Raw genomic sequence first — 6,363 nt, forward strand, 5'->3', positions numbered from 1 at the left:
GAAGTAATTCTCATGCCATAGAATTCAATCCTTTAACATGTACAATTCAGTGTCTTTTAATATATTCACAGAGTTATGCAACCATCACCACTAATTCCAGAACATTTTCATCATCCAAAAAGAAACCCTATACCTCTTAGTGGTCACTCTGTACTATCACCTCCCCCCAGCCCCTGACAACCATTAATCTACTTTCTGTCTTTGTGGATTTTGGCTATTTGCTGTTATAGCTCTGCTGATAGGATCCATTGCCACTGCCCACTAAGAGCCAAGAAAAAGAGAAATTAAAGCCCAGGATAAGAGAGGAAAAACCAATATTTTGACATTTCTTCTTGACTCCTGAATCATAACAACACCCCAGTCTCTCTTCTCGAGTTGTGCTTGCATCTTTCTTCCATATCTAGTGCTCACACGCTGTGATGCTCTCCAGCGTTTAGCCTTCTGCATTATCGGGGCATAGCTCATGGTGCCTCCTCACTCCCCCGTCCACTCTGTCCACGCTTATGGCTTCAGCCAGTCCTCGTGGCGGTGGCTGCACCACTGTCCGGCTAAGCCCAGGCCCTCCTTGTGAGCTGTGGTTTCACCAGATCCATTGCTTGGTCCTTGAATTAGTTTCCTATCGCTGCTGTGACAGATGCTCACAAACTTTGCGATCTAGAGCAACACAAATTGATCCTCTTAAAGTTTTGGAGGTCAGACTTTCAAAATGGTGTCATTGGTCTGAAACCCCCAGCTGGGCCCCCTCCAGAAGCTCTAGGAGAGAATCCATTTCCCCTCCTTTTCCAGTTGTTTCTCAGCCGTGTCCTCATCTTCTTGGCCTCTCGGCCCCGTACCCTACCTTCGGAGCCTAGGGGTAGCATCTTCAAATTCCTCTCTTCTTTGTTGTCACATTAACTTCTCTGACTCTGACTCTCCCAAAGATCTTCTTCGGGACATTACTTGCCCTTTAGAACAAACACTTGTCCTTCTATCTCTACTCTAATTATTCGATACAGCCTTCTTTCTAGTAAAGCCACCCTGCTGTCCCTTTGAAACACGAATAAGCTATCTAATGTCAGAAAACCATACGGGAAGAGTACTCTCTACCCCGGATTTCGACCTCTACGTCTCTTTTCTTTTATTTGGTTTTACTTAATTGAAAGATTGTTTCACACATTTTTCTTTCACCCTGTATCTATTTTCGTTTTCTCCCGTCTCATTTCAGAACTCACTCAACCATTCCGCTTCTTGAGCTGATGTTCTGTTGGTCATAGAGAGAGCTCCAGGTGCAAGGCCGTAATCCGATTTTGAGATATTATTGAGAGCATTTAATTCACCTAACTGTGATTAGAAAAAAAATGACTAAATCTTGGATTGAATTGACTGGGGCATAACTATCTTAGGGCTTGTTATTAAGCACTTAAATATTACTGAGCAATTTCATATGTCTGGTTGAGACGTCTGTTTTCACTTACAATATGAATGCCCTTGTAAAACCTTTCATAGGGTAGCATTTTATACGTAACGGGGGGCTGGCATGTTTTGTTTGATAGAATCACCTTAATGTTTAGATGCTTTTCCATTAGTTTAATTTCAAGGTTGAGGAAACGAGATTTAAATGACCTGCTCAAAGCTTGTTAGTAGTGGGTGGCTCCTTCACTTGTCTTCAGGTTTAAAGGTCAAGTCTCCTTCTATTGATGTCATGAGAATGCCAAGACTGCATGTTCCATGTTACCCCTGAATTCACTTTTCCATTTGTCTTCCAGAAATCAGAGAATTAAACTATCTGCCTCCCGGAAACATGCTTTGATTGATTATTAATTAACAATTAACAATTTCTATAGGAAAAGAAAGAGGTAGGAATGTTTCCACGGGGTATTAATCACACTCATTGAAGTTGTGGTCTGTAATTAAGACCCATTCATTTCTATTGATTCTTGATATTATGGTAGGCACCAATGTTATTATTATAAATTATTTTCTATATTGTGAAATCGATAACTATTTTTTTCCTCTTACTATTTATATTCTTTGAGTACTGCTGTAGATTGAGGCTTCTAAACCTCAGCACTACTGACATATTGAGGCAGATGTTTCTCTGCAGGGGGCTGTTCTGGGTACTACACGATGTTTAACAGCATCCCTGGCCTCTACCCACTAGATGCCAGTAGCACCCCACCTCCCCAGTTGTGACAACCAAGAATGTCTCCAAGTATTGCCAAATATCCTCTGGGGCAAAGTCACCCTTAGCTGAAAAAAACTGCTGTCAATGACATAGGCAACAAAAACATTTTATTCTTTTAAAGTACTGAATCCTCTAAAGAAGTATTATTAATTACTTAGAAACACGTTATGTATTGATTCCCATATCATCAGTAGAAATCAGTAGAGTATATGTCTCAGAAGAGAAAGAAACCAAAATCTAGTTAATTCAAACAGAACCCGTGGGACCAAGTAATTAAAGATATTCTTAACTGGTTGTCTTACCAAAATCAATACAAACTACAGTTTTGTTCATCTTAGCTATAGAACATGTTTTCTCGTAGTGATGTTCCTTTTAGAGGTCTTAGAACTGGGAACTGAGAAAACAAATCGGGTCAGTATCTTTGGTTGCATAATAAATGTGTTTGACACACATCAAGTCGATTACTCTGAAATTTCAATCATTCTACTCATTTTCCTTTTTATAATCTGAAATGAAACATTCATTAATGACAGGACAAAAGGGAGGTAAGTCTCTGGGTAAAGAGGCATAAATAAAAAAGCGAAGACAAAAGAGATCATTTCAACACAAAGTGCTCATCTGACGTACTGTCCAGCACACGGCTGTGTGGCAGAGAGGCAGTGAGTTCCCTGTCATTGGAGGTGAGCAAACAGAGTTGTGGGAAGCAGAAAAGGAACAGATCAAGCAGATCTGTACTTGAAAGTTTGGTGGCTTGGAAGTTGGCTTCTCTGAGCCTCAGTTTCCTATCTGTAAAATGAGAATATTTGACATACAGTGTTCAAGAATAAGAGATACCATTTACAGAGCCTGAATTATGCTAAATAGTCGATCCTATTTGTTTCTAATTTCTTAAAATTAGCAGCTTGTTTCTAATTTCTGTATAGGCCCATGCTTCTTCTGGAGGGGTGAGCAGCTTCATGTCCAGATTCCATGCATCACTCCATCCTGACTGACATACAGGAATCATGGCTAAATGGGATTTACTCCGAAATGGCTTTATCCATCACCATAAAGCAAACATTTTGCAATACCCGTTACATGCATAGTCTTAGTAACTTTTCTCTGAAACCATCCTTTACTGTTTCATGAATTGGGAAAAAAAAAAATGAGCTAAAAGAATAATGGTTAAGGGCTCCAGTCACTGAATCCTTGTTTATGGCAGCAATAAAAGCAGTGTGTTACCAGCCGTAGGAGTGTCTATTTTTAAGTAAGTCGAGCTTAGCTTATGTCACGCAGACCTGCACGGAAGTGTCAGCTTGAGCGTCTGAGAGTACCGTGGGGCTGCGTTCCACTGGCTCAGCTTCCCCAGCATGTGAGGCTGGGGGAGAGAGGCTGAGAAGACACTGTCAAGAACAGAAGCCTTTCTCCAATTGCAAGGGCGCTTTCCCTCTGGCGCCAGATGCCAGAACAAAAGAAACTGACATAATAGTGTTGACCGCAACCCAGGTCTTACTTTGTCATTCGTCAAAATGTTTGCTGTTTCAAACTATTTTGCTTTCAAAGAGAGCACTTCATCAGCAGAGCTCTCCAGCATGCTGTAGTGGGCGTAGGCTGGTGGTTTTCAGTTACTTTCAAAGTTATGGAAATCTTTCTACACATAGAATTTCCCAGGGGACACTGACCCATGTGACAAATGAGAGGGAAGCCCTGTTTGGTTGAAGCCAGGGTGGGGAACTGGAGCTTTGGGGTCTGTCGGCCCCCTGGACCATCCTGCACAGTCCCTTCTTGTGGCCCGGAGGCATCCCCTTAAACATCTAGGGCTCCTGAAATCCAGGTTGGTGACCAGTGGACACAGCTATTCTAAATCCCTTTTTTGTTTTATGATTCCTCCTCTAAACAGAGTGGGCTTGCAAGCCCTCTAGCACCAGCTGATGATAAGAAATTAGAGGCACTTCCCTGCCAACTTGGTCTTCAGAGCCACCTGACTATGACAGGGTCCCTGTTCTTAATCCAAGAGTCTTTTAATGACATTTAATAAGAGAACCCTTTTGCTTTATTTTGCTTCTGATGCTTTTCCCTCATCACCATTATTTTTGAAATAGGAGGCTGCGGAGGAGATGGTGATACAGTCACTGCCAGCATTTACTGAAAGAACTCTGGGAAATAATTGTTCGGTTGATGTTGTCATGATTTTAACCATCTGGGAAAAAGACACCAGAAGTACAGTTTTGAGTATGAATGAAGGTTCGGCAAGCTGGGGACTGCCATCATGGACTCTTGGCTGATCCCACTTAGACTTGGAAGCATCCAGAACACAGTGGCACATGGCGGATGCACGACGTGCACTGGCTGCATAAGAACAAACCCAGGGCTCCAGAGGCAAGCTCCCCAGCACGCTGCTGAAACTGAATTCCAGTCTGGGCATTGCTTGATTTTGCTGACTCATTATTTCCCACCCTCTCTTCCGGCATCCATTTTCTCAGAAAATGAAGAGATAATATGAGATAAGATTCATTTACATTTTTAAATTCCTTTAGTAGAATAGCTTTTTTAAAGCAGTATAGTGGTGGCAATTGGCACAAGTAGATGCTGAAACCAATTAGTGGAATGACATGAAGTAAGACCAAAAAAATGTAGATTTAATTGAATAAAGTTTCAATATAAAATCGAGCTGCCAGGCTCGAAAGTTGCAGTTCATTCTGGGAGGAAGAGATGGCTCAGTAGGTCCTTCTTGCTGTATTCTGGATAGAGTGGTTGGGCAGCCACCTGTCTCCCCGCCTTCAAGGTGCTCTCAGCATCCTCTGATGGTGATAAATGCTGTTCTCTGAATGATGACTTTAGGCTCAGTGACTGCAGAGAAGACTTTTCCTCTGGAGATGTTTTCAGAACTCTGTTTGAATAACGCCACCTCAACGATTCTGCCAGAAGACATGAAATGTGACAGCGGGAGCCACCAGGCTGGTAACTAGCATCCTAGGTCTACGTGGGGTCAAAAACAATGGCTTTGTTGGAAATTAGGAACAAAATCGACTGTCAACCAGAGAGCAAATGTTATCAAGCTCCCCATTTGGGCAGGCATCACCCACCGGCCCGCGAAAGAGCAGACGCTCAATAGACCCACTGAACAGTGAAGGAAGTCTGGAGGGAGACAGTAAAAAACTCAAACGAGCCTGAAAAATTCTCCCTATGGCACCCAAATCTATTGTAACCCAGGCTCCCTGAAATCTATTGCAACCCAGGCTGCCTGAAATCTCTCCATCACAAACTTGTGTCTATGGCCATGCCACCCTGAACAAGCCCAATCTCATCTGATCTCAGAAGCTAAGCAGGGTCAGGCCTGGTTAGTACTTGGATGGGAGACCACCTAGAAACACCGGGTGCTGTAGGCGTAAAAAATAAAAATAAAAAATGTAAGGGATTGTAAGCTGACAAGGTCCTTGCAATCTGTGAGGTCAACCAAGGGTTGTCTCACCTAAAACAAACAAACAAATAAACAAACAAACAACAAACAAAAAAAACAAACTCGTACTACAGTGCATTTCTACAGGCATCTTTTTAACACAGTAAGAACTCTGAGAAGGCACCTCCATATCCTCTTAGGAATCAATTGATCGGACGCATTTCCTCGCTGGCAGTAGAGGCAGAGGAGAATGGCAGCAAGACCTTGACCAAGCCCTTGCCCTTCTCACTGAAGCCTTAGCATGTGCTAAGTTCTATGACAAATAATGTTACACTGGGTTCTCCTGCACTTCTGCGAAAGCCAGTCTCTGCCGCTCTGCCTGTTCTCTTTGCGTGGGAAGAGAAAACAAACCCAAACCCAATTTGTGGCCCCCTTTTCATGATCACTATTTGCAAACGGCTCTGCACATTCAAGAATGTCATGTCAGACATTTCTGGCCACAAAAAGCAAAGAACTCGTATTATAGGACAACGAAGGAGCTGGAGCACATACGAAGACAACCACTTTGGGCAATAAATGGGTCTTAAGGTTGTGTGTGATTCTGCTTGAAAGTATTATGGGCACATCAATTTTCCTTTCAGGAAATTTCTCCTCATATCTCACTGATCTTTAATGTGAAGTGGCTAACGATTTTCGCCTTCATTGCTCTTGCCTTTGAGTTTGTCAATGAAATAATGAACTTCCATGAAACGTGTCCATGTTCTGCTACCTGAAGAATTCTTTTGCAAAGTAAATCCTGATGCTCTAATTGACCTAGTGT

General features: G+C 42.4%; 1 pseudogene; it reads left to right on the forward strand.

The window, feature by feature from the left end:
- Positions 1–5,413: 5,413 nt before the first annotated feature.
- LOC112481169 lies at positions 5,414–5,532 on the forward strand (annotated as a pseudogene).
- The last annotated feature ends 831 nt before the right edge of the window (positions 5,533–6,363 follow it).

The sequence above is a fragment of the Pteropus alecto genome, unplaced genomic scaffold (genome assembly GCF_000325575.1).
Source record: "Pteropus alecto unplaced genomic scaffold, ASM32557v1 scaffold205, whole genome shotgun sequence".
NCBI lineage: Eukaryota > Metazoa > Chordata > Mammalia > Chiroptera > Pteropodidae > Pteropus > Pteropus alecto.